Consider the following 16,231-nt stretch of genomic DNA (forward strand, 5'->3'; position numbering starts at 1 on the left):
CTCAGAGTGCTTTGCACTCCTTTTGGAGGAGTAACAAAGCAATGACAAAATCTTTTGTAGGCAGTGACTGGCACTAGACAATTCTTAGCCATTTGGAGTCACTGCACTTACAAGCTTTCAATACTGCTGTTCCCTCCACTTGTGGCAGAAAACCTACCTCCCTAAACTACATTTCTTTCCTGTGTTTTTATCTTGCTGCTTCTGCAATCACAAAATCTGTTACTACTGTGCTTCTTGACACTCTCATGATCTTCCATTTCCTTCATCATACAGTTTTGACTTCTACCTAATAAATCCTTTTGCTACATATCTGAACTGTGCTATTAAATGGTATATAACAATGAAACCATAAGTGAAGCTTGTTCATTCATACATTAAGTCCCCTGAGTGTTTGCAAGATTCCTGCTATATACCCTATGCCAAACATGGAGAACCTAGAAGGTTTCCTAACCTGCATTAGGTATCCTGAGGAGAACCAGCTCAGAAGACTAATTAGCATTTGACAAGTCCTACTGAAATCACTCTTATGTCTCAGTGTATTAACAGCCCTCACTTCATAGACACGTTTGTAGTAATAGGTTCCAAATGTTAAAGAAGCTATGATACTGATTTTGACAAAAATTACAGTATTTTTCTCAGTTGACAGATGCTACTGAATTTTAGATTCAAAATATTTCATGTAACTTGAGCAATCTTGCTCCAGTATGATTAAATAATCAGAAAAGTAACCTAGTAGCAAAATCATAATTCTAAAACTTGTGAAACCATCCTTGAATAACCTTGGAAAAATTATTTATCTGCTTTGCTGTCTGTAAAATGGAGATGATGGTATTTCCTTCCATATAGGGTTATTGTGCACCTAAATTGAGAAGTAAATACACTTACGCAGCAAGTGTAGGCCATAGGAGTGCCACATTTAGAACACAAATATTATGCAAGTTCACTTGAAAAGCCACATTATCAAAGGCTTTTGACAACACGCAGTTCTGGATGAGAAGTTAAATATTTTACATACAGTCTAGTGCATATGGTTCAATGTCTTCTAAAAAGATAAATGGTTCATAAGGATAGAAACATTCAACTTAAAGAGGAACTAGCATTCTCAAATAAAAAGGACACAGGCAACAAATTTCAGTAAGACTTATTTTTCATTAGCATAGCAACACAGGGTAACATTACAAAATACAATGTCTTTGTTCCTTTGTACACATTTTCTTGAGCCTTTTAAATTGCAAGGCTGAACATACAGTATCAAGGATTCTTTATTAATAAATTTAGATGTAGCTAAGCACAAAACCCATTCAGAATTGCTTTTAGACAGCACAATATAGTTCTTAAAAGTTATTTTGCACAGGACTCTTTTTGGATTACAGGGTTGCATTACTCGTGTGAACAATAAATTAAAAATAAGAAAGAAAAAAAAAATTGGTCCTAGATTTATAAACTATATCAAGAAATGAAGACCAGTATCTATACAACCCACCTGTGAAAAGCAGCAACATGTATTGACTAAATGACTTAAAAAAAATAAAACACAAACACACACCATAGCTGTTTATATAACCATAAAGAGCTGTTTGTATAATCAGAAAAACTTTCCTTATAACAACATCCAATATAACTTCACTTATATACAAAAGAAGGTATTTTTGAACCTGTCCTTTATGGTCATAAAAAACTCCAGAAACTAATATCATTCAGAGATCTTTCCCAATACCTACAGCCTAACAGTCCCCCATATGGATAAAAAACATCACAGGAACTCTGAACTCTCAGATGCTTAACTCTTCACAGATGGGAGTATATCTGAAACAGAGCTGCATTTTATTGCAGAGTATCAGAAGCAAGCATCTGTTTCTAGATTTCATCTTAATTTTTGTAATACTAAAGAAAAAAAACCAGTAGTTATGGAACACAGGTTCCATTATAACATAATCATTCATATCCATAAAATGTTAAGACACATTTGTGATTCAGAACAACCAGGAGTCGTCTTTATTTTGGATACATGGTATGAAACTGATGCAAAAAATCTACATCTGCTAGGACAGAATACAGAGCACTTATATAAATCTTAACAGACACTGCAAAAGTTTTTGCATTTAATGAAGTTATCTGCATGGCTAAACTTCATCCATATTTTACAAAATTATACAGTTCTTCCATGTGTAATATTTTTAATCAGTGGTAGATTTGCAAAATTCTGAGAAATATAACTTGCTTAACAATACTTTTTTCTTCAGGTTAACAACCCTTTACAACTAAGATCATAATTCATGTTAAAAACTTTTAAGAAACTGTTTAACTTGCTTTCACAATTCTTTCATACAACCCTGACAAGGATTCACTCATGCATGTTGAGTGAATGGCTTCTGCACCTTTCACTGCTGGTGAACCCAATGCTAGCCACTGCAGAAAATTGGGATTAGGACCACAACTAGGGTTTGGTATGGTAACTCATGCAGTCAGCTACTTGACTTACACATACCATTTGCCCGAAATCTCACCTAGCCTGTCCTCATTGTGAACTGCTTACAACAGATTTTCTGGGCATTTCCAGTGACTTCTAGCAAAAACCATGTATACCTGGAACAATCAAAGAACAAACCTGATTCTGAACGTGCCTCCACCTGTGGTTGTAATGAAACAAAAATAGGATGTGCAGCAGCAGAATACTAATTACACATAATAATACTATCAATGCACGTAAGACCCGAACCAGGTTGGGTTTTCTTTATACCAAATCAGTGCAGAAGGACAGAGTGTTTAAATAAAGAGTTCTACAAAGAGATGGATGTGAAAGGAAACCAAGTATGATCTCAAGACAAATTACATAGATTTTTTTAAAAAAAACAAACACTTGCAGATAAATATACTGCCCAGGGAAGTTGTGGAGTCTCCTTCTCTGGAGATATTCAAGACCCACCCGGACAAGGTCCTGTGCAGCCTGCTGTAGGTGACCCTGCTTCGGCAGGAGGGCTGGACTAGATGACCCACAGAGCTCCCTTCCAACCCCCTACCGTTCTGTGATTCTGTGATTCTATAGTTCAATATGTAAATATACCACAAAGAAAAACTTTATTTCCATGAACATTTATCAGATACCACGTGTGCTCCTACAAATGACTCATCAATTACATCAAAAAATTAGTTGAGTAAACCTACAAATCCTGCTGTGTGTGCTTTAGAAAATACATTATTTTTGAGAAGGATCACCTATGACACCAAAGCTTACTCTCCTAAATGAAACTCAAACCAGCCAAACCCAAGTGTGTTAACAAATTATATACTATGTTTTGACAACTCAAAATTCTGCAACTGTATCTGTATAAACTTTTGGGCTACAATTTCCTTTGATGACAAGTCTTAAATTAACACCTGCTATTGCAAGGATCATTTCCTTCAAGTTCAGATCATACTCAAATCAAATAATATTTTGAAGGAGTAGTGGGGAAAACAGAATAAATATATTTTTGTAGAAACAGATGGAGAAAATGCAGAACATTGTTATATTTCAGGAAACCGCTGTCTATGTAAGAAATTAAGCATAATTTATTATGTATTCATTTCGTCCATCTGCTAAGTTTATCATTAAGACAATGAATTCAGTTCATTTCCTTCCCTTCCCAGCTAAGCAGTTCAATTTATGTTTTTAGAATGCAGCTACTGATACAACTAACTTTTTTCTATTATAGTCTTTATTCCAAATATTTTCTCATTAAATAGCTCTAAAGGCTTTCTTTCTCTCTCTGTTACTTTGTCTTCCAGTCTTACCAACTTCTCTTCTACATTTTCAGACTCACTCTCACATGCACCCAAATGCTTATCTTTTTGGCCAACACTATTGCTTCTGGTCTTTCTATAAATGACATTTTTTCCTTTTTGCACTACCAACCTCCACTTCAAGCTCCTACTGCAAAAGTTCATTTCTGTTCAGTGCTACAAAGCAGCAGTAATTTGGAGGAAGCACCTTTTCTGCTCTTACATTTTTGCCTGTATTGTTTATGTGAAAGTATATTGTACAGAGGACTTCAGGAAAGTAAAAAATGAGAAAGATCCAACTAAAATTTCATTGTTTAAAGTTGATTTTATTGTCATAGCCTCTTGATGACAGGCTGAGTTTAGACTTAGATTCTCGAGTAATAAATACCTAATATCTCTAAAGATACAGAGGCTCAGAGGAGAAATACACTTTGAACACACTGTCTCAGTGTAGCAGCCCTTCTGCTCAACTCTGCTTGCTGCACCATAATCTTTTAAAAAAACATTTTTGGAACACTTACAAAACCACAGGCTTTTATGCCTTAATCAGAGTATAGCTGAAAGAACAACTAAACTTTCTGTTCACTGAATGAATTTAATTGTACAAAGCACAGTCCGCTCAACCATTCCTACTTACCTACGCACATGCAACTACAGCACTTGGCATTCAGTTTTCTTTTGATCAATTCCTACTATGTTAGCTAGAAAATTAAGAAAGCTGGATCAATTCTCTCAGTCAGAAAGGAACACAAATACTTCAAAGGAAAGTGCCCACCTACATGGCAAGTCTCAGCAGATAACAGAAAAACATTTTAAGAGTCTAAAAATTTGTAAGATTTATATCTTCAGTCTTTTTTGCTTTGAAGTATTCCGCTTCTATGATTTCTCTAGCACTGTTTGCATTTAGACAAGTTTGGCAATCTGTACAGAGAATAAAAAAGAACAGCCAAGCACACAGTAAAAATTAAGTAACAAATACTCTGGGAAAACAGCAACAAAACTAGTCTAAAAATCTACACAAATATTTATAGAATGTATTATTTTAAACAAATATTACTGCAAACTTTAAATCTTACTGTTACTGATCTGAATTTTGCTAAGAAAAAAAAGTCAACACCTTTAACTAGCATGCACTCAGATGTTCAGCCCTATATAGACACGAGAAACACAAGTTGACCCAAAACCAGGAATGAAACCCCTTACCTTTCTCCAAACAAGAACTTCAAAATTTGTGACACATCCTTTCTACACAAGGTTTATTAAGGCTTCAATATTATCTCTGTGATCCTTCCTTATATTGTCAATATGTCCTTCTGTACAGCTAAGAGCAATCTGCATGTTTATTCTTATATAAACTCTACTAACCTGAGGATGCTTCATGATCTGAACAACATAGTGTCTTTATCAGCAAGCCTAGCAAAGTCTTAACAACAAAAAGAACCAACATTAAGTTTGTTTCCATCACAATATGCTACAGTTCAGCTACTTCACAGTGTGATTACAAGAAAGTTCTACATAGTCAAAAGACAACTCAGTTCCGCAAAAAACTGATGATTCAAACAGAAGTACTGTTTAACTTGGGCTAGAATCAAAAATGCATCAGTAAAGAGATAAAGCAATTTAACAGCACTTAATCTCTAGGCTTATTCACCTCCAACAAACCCGTTTCAGAAGTACAGAGCATTTTGCACTGAGAGTGGCCTATGTATATTAACATTGAACAGATCTGCTTTTCCCAATTGTTCTGTCAAATTATCTTCTTCGAAAAAATTGCTTCTCAGCCATTCTTCAATTTTTACACTCTCGTATTAGGTGTCAAGCTATAGTCTAGTTATTCTATACCAATCTTACCTCCTCACTGCTGCCATTTTTTCACATCCTCAAGATCAAGACCTTTTTCTTAAAATTTTTTATTTTGACTATCAATCCAAATTGTTCTCTGAAATCAATCCACATTGTTCTCTGAAATCTGGTTTCGATGCAACCTCTGATTTGATTTCACTCCAATGCAGATTAAAAGGATATCTTGACATAGCCTGGAATGACTCAAGATATTCTGTGGTTTTTTCTCAAAAACTTACATATTATTTCTAAAAATATCCTTAGCCTACAGTTAGTTTTCACTGTTCGGAATGCTCATCAGGTTCTCAAATCTCCATCATTTTAATCTACTTGTAAATAGTGGGTTAAAAACCAGTAAATTGTCACCTAAGGTCAACGGTAGATTCACATGCCAATCTCAGTAGAAACAAGACCTGGCACTTAGAGACAGGAGTTTGTCTCAGTAGTGTATTGTGAACAAATGCTGCATTGAAATAGGTAATGCAGAAGACAGTGAGGCAGAGTCTGGCAGTTCAGTTTCTAACACATCTGTATTTCAGAAAATAAATACATTTTTTTAGTTCTCTTGTCCCATGCTATATCTGGCCATGAAAAAGCAGTGCCATCGTAATTATGAGAGGTGGTAGGCTAAAGGTATATATTACACAAGAAAATGCAGTTAGAATATCTAACGGACCAAAAAATCACATTTGGAACCAGTCAAAGTAAGAGAGCTATGACAAGACTGAACAAGGAAATTGACTCTAACCCATATAGCATGCTCAGTCACTGGATTAACCTTTACTGGTTTTTACTGTAATGAATATAAACTAAACACATTCGTTAATCTAAAGCAATCACAGTCATGTTTTGACATTTACAATTGAGCAGGTATTGTAAGTAGGGTTTGCTTTCTTCTCTTACCCTGTTTTGTATGCAGTTTGTATTTAAAATACAGATTCTGATTTTCAGGGTTCAATACCATTTGGGGCAATTATTTTCCAACTGCATTTCTAGCCACATTAGCATATCTAATGGGATGGAAAACAAAAACATTATGACTATTAAAACCACAAAAAGGCCTACGTTTCTTTCCCCCCCCCTTCTTTTTTTCTTTTTAAGGAACAGTGTCTTTTCCGTAAAATATAACATTTTAGTGAGGTTAATGTCAATTCTGAAATATGTTAATTCAGTAAGTCAAGACTTTTTACTGATAATGCCCTTGTTATTTACTAAGGATTTGTCTAACACGGAACAGTCAGTGCTGTGAACTACTGCATGCCTTGACAGCACACAAGCCACTTTGTACCAAACCCACATACGTTCTCCTAGCACATCGAAGAATGCCTACCAGCAAGATTCCTTGCTGCAGACTGAAAGTATGTGGCAAAGATAGCTGGCAGAGTACCTAGGACATTGCACTTCATATGCTACTTTAGGGCACTCAAAATTATCTGTGCTGACAAGCTCCAAGGTTCCGAATAATTTTCATGATCAGGGATAACCCGTGTAGAGTTTAGAAGAGATACCATGAGAAACAAATTTGTCACAAGACCACTTTGGCAGTACAATCTGAAATTGCCTTAGACTTCTTTGAAGTATCCTTGCTGACCATAGCAGCAAAGAGTCATTCTAGGAGGCAAGTACTTTCTTCTAGAAAACTAGACCTCTTTCTCCATATACCTGGTCATCCTCCCTATATCACTGTCATGGAGATGAGAGAATGTAGATAATAGAAAATAATAAATTCTATGTCTCCTCCACAACATGGAAACGCTAAGGCTCAGGCATAACAGTTAAGGCAAGAACCAGAATCCTACATTCTCTTAACACTTTGAGTATAAGGAGCTAGAATACTACTATGTATTACTACAATTTACATAGCCAAGATTTTAATTTGATTATTTGCTGGGCTAGAATGGTAACATTATCTTGGACTCACAAGTTGCCTCTAATAGCATACTAAAAATTATTTTAAATTATCTTTAAAAATTAATTGAAGATCAAATGGTAACCATAACATCATCTTAATCCGGCCTTACACAGCATCACAAGAGCTACCCAGAACTTGCATCACTATCAATGATCAATATGAAGCAAAAATAGAAGCAATTGGGTCCCATCTACAATTTGTTTCTCCCCCTTTTATTACTGCAGTAGTATTACTGCACATGTAATAGTAGGAATACCTAAACCATACATACCTCTGTATCAATAAAACCAAGAACATATTTCAATGCTATTAACACAAGATAATTAATAATATAGCTTCTGGTATTCAAATTCTTGCGCCTTGCTCGCATTATAATAGCTCATCTTGATCTGTATGATGTTCATTCGCCACAGATAAGAGCACTGTAATTATCCACATCATCACAACCCTATTTTTGGTAGAAGTGGAGAGCAAGCAGCTTTTGTCAGCAGTTATGTCAGGCACAAATTATACCTCAGATTCCATACCTATGTTTGTAGAAACTTGTTTTGGACACCAAGCCAGACCATCCAGCTTCTCAGTAATCCTGTTTTGGCAGTCACCCTGACATTAAACGCTTCATCTTTGACAATTCAGACTTCAGCTTTACTGCTAGGCATTAAATATGCTATTCCATTAACTCCTTGTGCAAATTCTCCAACAATAAAGGCTGTAAATGAAACAGTAGTTGCAACGAAGTTATTAGATGGTCTACCTTCCACCATAAAAAAACAAACCACAACAAAAACAACTCCCCAAAAACCAATACAAAACAAACATACTAAAAGCAGTTTATCCTCTCAGAAATAAGTGCTTAATATGGCTAAAACAGTAAGAATGCCAGTCTTCATACACCAAGTAAACAGCTCAACAGAATTCAAGTATACCATTACTCACAAAAACTGTTCACATCAAATAGTTCTCAGCAGAAGTTCCAACTAATGCATGCTAGCCACAAAATTTTCTAATTGTAATCAACTTGCACACTACATGAATTCAGCTCAGACGCATTCTTTGTTCAGCTTTCTAGCTGTTCTGAAATAATGCCTTCAAAAACAGAACTTGAATGAGACAATTATAAATTGAGGTAAATGTCCTTTTCCTCATTGCTTACGCCTCTATCTAATCCATACAGTTATCGTTACAGATGTAAGAGTAGCAGTGATCACATTAAACTACAAAAACTGTATTCACAAAAGCAAGAAAATTCATAATTAAGGTTGAATCTTTCAATTCATTCTATCCACCCTATATATTACAGTTTACAGAGCTTGTCAAATCACCCACTGTTTGAATACTCAAGCTGTGTCACAGGATTCAACAGAGACTGAGAACAATCTCAGTTTGGAGTCCTTCCTCTCTGAACTGTACTTGCAATTATATCAACCAGTAGTTGCTCATGTGACACTAAGATTTGCTTTTCAGTGATTTTTTTTCCATTTACAGTATCCAAAATAGCCATCTGCACAAATAAGAGTTTTAAATTCTGATTTCATACAGAGGTTAGCTATGACTCCATGCCTACTGTGCATCTCATGTATTTATTGCACCTTTTTATCTGGTACAGCTAGTATGGGGTACATCACTCACTGTTGAGTACTGTCCAGTGTCCTTAGAATTCTGCAAGATAAACATTGTTAATCAGTTATAGCAATTTTAAGAAATCTGGTTACAATCGTACTTCCTTTTTTTTCCATGGAGAACAGGCATTTTACATGCAGCTTGATTACACTCAGATTTCTCCAAATATATTTAAAGCCATTGAAGACTGAAGCAAGCAGTATTCCACTGTATCTATTTGTGAAATATTAGTTAGACGCTTATTTGAAGGACAAATGAAAAACTTAAGGGAAAAACAAAAAAAAGGAAGACCCTCAGGTCTACATAATACCCATTAAATGTTTAGGCACAAAAAGCATTTTGACACTTGGAAAAAAAAGACAAATTCCCCTAAAGGTTTCTCTGATTTGTTTGCATTGTTCCATCATAATGATTGAAGTGAGTTAAAAAATAAATAGATCAGGATTGAAGTTATTTGACAGGATTGCTTGCATCAAAGTGAGAAGAATAAAGTGGGTGAAAATCAGGTGAGGCTAGAAACTGTAGGCCCAGGCCTTGGTTTTACAGTTCTTCATGTCTGTTGTAGCTGTTGAATGCATGAAACTGGGGGGGTGGGGGGGGGGGGGGTGGGTTTAGCTAAAACACAGCTATGTCTGAAACAGTTTTCTAAACAGATATCACCACACATCCTAAATGCTATATAGTTTACGTGATCTATACAGTATCACAGAATCACAGAATCACAGAATAGTAGGGGTTGGAAGGGACCTCTGTGGGTCATCTAGTCCAACCCTCCTGCCGAAGCAGGGTCACCTACAGCAGGCTGCAATGAACTTGGACCAGAAATCCACTTGAAAACTGAATATATTGCATTATTTTAAAGTGCTGTCATAGTGTCTCATATACAGTGAATAGTAACATCTTCGCCAAGAGATGAGCAAAATAAGCCTTCTCGTGCAGACAATATTTCTAAGTCTTATCTATACAAAATAACATACAAAGTTACTAAATTTTCATTAATTCTTCTTTAAACATTAACATTAGTGGTAAGATAGGATGTTTTTCAGAAAGGAAACTGCCTCTGAGGATTTTGAAACAGGCTCAATTCAATAGCAATATCAACAGCACTGGGTCACTCTTGATGAACATGCTGACGTACTTCAGCCAGATCACAAGACAAGGGTGCTGGTACCAGTACAAATGTCATGGCAGAGATCTTTATTCTTTCTCACTTCTCATAAATTTCCTGGATTAAACAGGACAACACAGCAGGACTTGCATTCAACCAAAAACTGCAGCCACTCGAAAAATCATTTCAGAACAGAGTAACAATAATAAAAAGGTATGCCAAGCACTGTTTTAATTCACCCCAGCAGCAACATTACTTCTAGAAGAGTTAAAATACAAATATTTATTCAGTTTTAGAAACATACACCAAAGTAAAAAAATCCTCAGTGAAAACTCACAAGTTACATAAGCCACACAGCAAGGAAACAACAAAACATTTTGATTAAATTAACCTGAAATTAGGTCCTAGGTGCAAGCTGGTTCCATAACCTGAAGGATAACAACAATCCTATAAACTGGAGCATACGCTATCTGTAAATGCCACAATTTTGAGTTAATGTGTAGTTTAACTGCTGTAATATTATAAAAATCAGTTCAAATCAACAATGATATTTCAGTAATTCGGAGGTGAAGGGTGGTATATTTTAACATATTGTATAGAAAACACAAAGAATTTCTAGATTAGAGCACAGTTCTCACATATTTACCCGGGAGACAGCCAAAGAATTTTATTTGTACTATTTCAGCAAAGGAGATCTTACCACCCCAACTGTCAAGGAGAAAGCTATCAATATTCACAAGTGAAATAATCAATTCTGGCACCTGAATGATTCTAAATGGAGGCTAACAGCTAACAGCTGTTTAGACTAATCCTTCAACAAAGCTTAAAGGTCATTAAGTACACTGCTGACAAAGTTTGGAGAAAATGTCAAGTTCAAGACACCCAGATAACAAATACGAAAGAATGACTGTACTGAGCTAAATTATAAAAATATCCTTCCTAGAATAACCTGAAAAATATACTCTGTTCCTTTCAAGACTATCCAGGAACAGCAACTTGCTTGCTAAAATACATGAAAGAGCTGAATGTATTATGATGAACTGATTTATGTCTGTGTAACAACTGCTAGATAATTAATCTAAAACAGCAGCCAAAGGAAAAGAGAATAGTCTTGGAATGCCAATTTAAAAAGAGATCTGGTATGAAAACAAAGGCGGAAGAGCATATTTCATCTCTTGTTTTCTGTTTCTCCTCATTTTTCTTATTTAAACATCTCATGAGTAACAGAGACACAGCTTTTACTCTAAGAATCAGGAGTAGCAAGAGAAACAACAACGCAATACCACGAGCAATCATTTCCCCATCAAAACTATTTTCCATCTAGGCAAGCTGACAGCTAATGGAGGTTTTTGGAAGATCATATAGTTCACATAGGATACTAACAGTTTTATCTCAACAGCCTTCTCAACCAAGGAAATTCAAATCTCAATTTCTACAAAAAGTGATACCCTCAAATGTCCACCAGCACACTAATTCTGCTTGAGGGAAAAGCAACAGAAGTAAAATGCAGCTCAAGGATTAACGGCCAGCAGCATCCTACCAAAATGAAGAGTCACAGAATCACACACAGAATCACAGAATGGTCGGGGTTGGAAGGGACCTCTGTGGGTCACCCAGTCCAACCCCCTGCCGAAGCAGGGTTACCTACAGCAGGCTGTAGAGGACCTTGTCCAGGCGGGGCTTGAATATCTCCAGAGAAGGAGACTCCACAACCTCCCTGGGCAGCCTGGGCCAGGGCTCCGTCACCCTCAGAGGGAAGAAGTTCTTCCTCATGTTCAGACAGAACTTCCTCTGCTTCAGTTTGTGCCCATTGCCCCTTGTCCTGTTGCTGGGCATCACTGAAAAGAGCTTGGCCCCATCCTCTTGACACCCACCCTTCAGGTATTTGTAAACATTTATTAGTCCCCTCTCAGCCTTCTCTTCTCCAGGCTGAACAAGCCCAGCTCCCTCAGCCTTTCCTCATAGGAGAGATGCTCCAGTCCCCTCATCATACTCCCAGCCCTCCGCTGGACTCTCTCCAGTAGCTCCTCATCTTTCTTGAAGTAGGGAGCCCAGAACTGGACACAGCACTCCAGATGGGGCCTCACTAGGGCAGCACAGAGGGGAAGGAGAACCTCCCTCGACCTGCTGGCCACACTCCTCCTAATGCATCCCAGGATCCCATTGGCTTTCTTGGCACCCAGGGCACACTGCTGGCTTATGGTTAACCTGTTGTCCCCCAGCACACCCAGGTCCCTCTCCACACAGCTGCTCTCCAGCAGGTCCACCCCAAGCCTGTACTGATGAATGGGGTTGTTCCTCCCCAGGTGCAGGACCCTGCACTTGCCCTTGTTGAACCTCATCAGGTTCCTCTCTGTCCAACTTTCCAGCCTGTCCAGGTCATGCTGAATGGCAGCACAGCCTGCTGGTGTATCTACCACTCCTCCCAGTTTTGTGTCATCAGCAAACTTGCTGAGGGTACATTCTAACTCTTCATCCAGGTCGTTGAGAAGAAGTTAAACAAGACTGGGCCCAGTACTGACCCCTGGGAGACACCACTAGTTACCGGCCTCCAACTAGACTCAGCGCCACTGATGACAACCCTCCGAGTCATCAACAAATGCAGGTTAACACAGCTGTATTTACACAATAAAAATCTTTCCTTTAGCACAGCAGATGCACCAAGTGTTTTCAAAGTGTACTCCGTTACTCATTTGCTTTCAGAATGACAAACGTTACATTTATCTAGGCTTTCACTGTGCACATATAGAAAATTAGTCTTAAATACAAAACAAAAGTATGCTTCCACTTTTTCAGAAGTTCAAAAGTAGTTTTGTAGTTTTTAATTTTATTACGTATTTTCTCAATGTGTCATTTTGTAGAACAATTAAAAACTTATCCATGGCTAAATTAGAATACGAAACATTAATTATAGCATCCTTTTCCAGTTATCAAGTATTCCAAATGGCATTTGTGCATATGAAATTCCATCATGAGGAAAAAAGTTTTATCCAGGAAAGAGTACCAAGTTATTAATGAAAATTAAATGGAAAACTCATCCATGAATAAAGCATACTTGTATCTTCTCTTCCTTTACTTATTTCCTCAAAGATAACACAGTTATTCAGTGTTAAAAGTAACACTTCAAAGTGTTAAAACCTGACACTCCAAGTCAGCTCTGTGGATACCCTAATTATCAGGCATACTTGTCCAGTGACAGGACAGATGAGGATAGGATGATGTAGGAGCTACACAAGCACACCCTTCAACTTATTCTTGAAGAACAATGCTAATATTCACACAGTCAGAGTTCATTAAAATAGATTGCTTATTGAAGGATAAACACTAAGTATCAGCAGCCTGGAACAGAACTGACACAAAATCTGTTTAGCTTGGTTACAATTCTGAGAAAATATTTAGTGCATACACATTTCTCAAACTGTTCTATTGCTTATAAATCAAAACAGATTTATGAAAGGTTCTGCTAGAATACTGATGAATACAAAATGCACATGACTTTGTGGCTCATTTCTTAATACTAAAATATTCCCCACAAAGCAAAAGACTTTTTTTAAACGACCCCTGAAAGAATAAGCTATTTTCCATGTATCGGTAAACAAATGTAGCCATGCCATTTCGAGTGACTGGTTTCTGCAGCAAATATCCAGGATCTTTTCCACTATAGACCTAATAGTTGCAGTTTCTTTCTTATTCTTTCCAACACAATCACATTATTTTTCGGAGTTGGAACTCAATTAATTCATCTATGAGATGACAAAGAGTTTGCTTACATTATTTCTGCACTAGTGGAGGTAACCCATTAAAATCAGACTTTTTTATATAGGAGGTAGCATTATGTGTTTTTATTAGGGCAAATAACAATATAGCTGAGAGTCATGTTTTCCCCCTCTTTTCCTGCTGTCAGCAACAGCTTTCTCTCATTAATTTTATTCACTAATGTTTTCCTGTGAGCCACTTTGTTTTGCTGACAAGTATGTTCCCGCCCCTAACGAAAAGATGTGCAATCTATTGTTCACTCAGGCCATCTTGTTTCTAATAATGACAAAATACCTACTTTATATCATATTCTACTGCATGACTAATGAGAATGCAACATTTAAGCTGTACATCTGTATTCTTAGAAGCCTCAAATTATCACATTTTTTAATATAACAATAATCCTATTAGCATAATTTCTCTGCTGTTGAATGATAACATGCTCAAGTAAATTTAAGTGGTTTAAATTACAGACTCTTACAAATCATTAAAACTATTAAAAAAGATCAAGCTAGCCCATTCTTGATCCAAAACTATAACATATTAGTCACCCTTGCTATGTTTTTAATACAGTTCCAAACAATCTGATGTAATTGTTTCCAGTTTGCTCTCTTCTACCGTTTTGCAGTTGTACAATCTCCACGTTATTCTATCTGCCACAATAATGAAACTTATCTACATGGCAGCTCATACTGAAGAACTATATAGACATTTTTGGTTTAGTAAAATCTGTTGTAGGCATTCACAAAGAGCTTTGGCTATTACAGTCTGGTAACAGAGTCTGAAGGCAGGATAACTGATTTTGAAAAAAGTTATGCTGGTGAAGAACATCACTGAAATTGACATTTGAGTTAAATAACTCAAACACTCTTTTGGTTAATGGTTATAGACTTTAAATGAAACATGCTAAGTGCACTCCTGAAGTCTGCAAAGTGGCAAACACAAAGTCTTTTTGCAGAATTACAGTATCTGTCACAAATCATTAATGTTCCTTTGTTCTACTTATTTCTCTCTATATAAACCATATGCATATATTTTATCTTTTGAAATTTCTACTTTCCCCACCATATCTGTATCACAGGTCCCTCCATCCCTAGACTCCCAAGAAAGGTCATGCGGGGCCTTGCAACCCTGTGCTTTCTTCCTCCTCCTCCCTGAACACAGGCAGCCCCTCAGCCTGTGCACCGGCATTGCTTGTAACTGTCCCCTACTTCACCTGCTCAGCACCCACCTCCATCCTTTGCCTCCCCTCTCCTCAGGGTGCCTCATCAGCTGAGTGGGGAGAAAAAGGAATTCCTCCTCAGAAGACCTTCAGTGTTTCCTCATCCTCTTCTAGACCAGGAGTTCCTAAAAAAGGAGTCTGAAGTAAGGCTGCCCCACACGGCAGGGTTGTGCCTGCTCCCTCGACTCACAGTCGCGGAGGTGAAGAACGTTGTCCTCTCAAACTTCTGCCAAAGCAGCGCCTAAAAAAAGACTGCAACCCCCCAAAAAAGAGCGAACACGTGGCAGCCAACACAAAGGAACACCCAGAAGAAAGCAGGAGCTTTCCATACCGCTGCCTGAGGACAGCCGCACGGCCCCCTCACCTCCTCTCCCCCGGCGAGAGCACGGAGCGCGGCCCCCCTGCAGGTCCTCGGGCGGGAGCCAGCGGAAGGGCCGGTTCTCCCCTCAGGCGAGGGCAGCCGTGAGGAGGGCTGCAAACCTCAGACGGGCACGGCAGGGGCGGCGGCCTTTCCCTTTCACCGCGACCGGCAAAGTGGCTTTCCGAGAGAGCTGCTGGGAGCATCGGCACGGCACGGCACGGCACGGCACGGCACGGCACGGCACGGCACGGCACGGCACGGCGCCAACCGGAGGAACTTCGCCCTCTCAGGTACTTCCCTCGGGCTCGCCGAAGCCCCGTTTCCCAAAATGGAGCACGGCCAGCACGAGACGCGGCAGCTCCTGACGTTTCCCGCCCATCTCGGGCGTGGCCCTGGTTGCTGGGGAGGGAGGGACATACCACTATCCATTGGTTGGTCCTTTCTTGTGAGGATCCTGTCTTACCATTTCATTTCTTTAAAAATAAGTATAGCAGTTAGTCTGGTGGGTTTTTTATTCTCCTTGCTTGTGTTTGGGTCTTCTGTTGTTTGACAAGGTGAACAGGAGTTAGGGCGTGTTTGGAGCTTGCTGTCTACCATGCCATGATGGCTGGTGTTTCTGCTTGCCCAGCTGAAGCAATTGCAATGACT

At 38.2% G+C, this 16,231-nt stretch overlaps 1 long non-coding RNA gene across 3 annotated transcripts in view; it reads right to left on the bottom strand.

Moving 5' to 3' along the window:
• The window catches only part of LOC142362858 (uncharacterized), a 96,715-nt gene extending 80,807 nt beyond the window's left edge, over positions 1-15,908 (bottom strand). The window contains exon 1 of one of the 3 annotated variants that reach the window (XR_012765330.1): positions 15,587-15,908. This is a non-coding gene — a long non-coding RNA (uncharacterized LOC142362858). Of the gene's footprint in view, positions 1-15,231; positions 15,469-15,553 lie in introns of those variants that run through there. The other 2 variants (XR_012765331.1, XR_012765332.1) reach the window with 2 other exon arrangements.
• Positions 15,909-16,231: the final 323 nt, after the last annotated feature.

This window comes from Opisthocomus hoazin, chromosome 12, assembly GCF_030867145.1.
Source record: "Opisthocomus hoazin isolate bOpiHoa1 chromosome 12, bOpiHoa1.hap1, whole genome shotgun sequence".
Classification (NCBI taxonomy): domain Eukaryota; kingdom Metazoa; phylum Chordata; class Aves; order Opisthocomiformes; family Opisthocomidae; genus Opisthocomus; species Opisthocomus hoazin.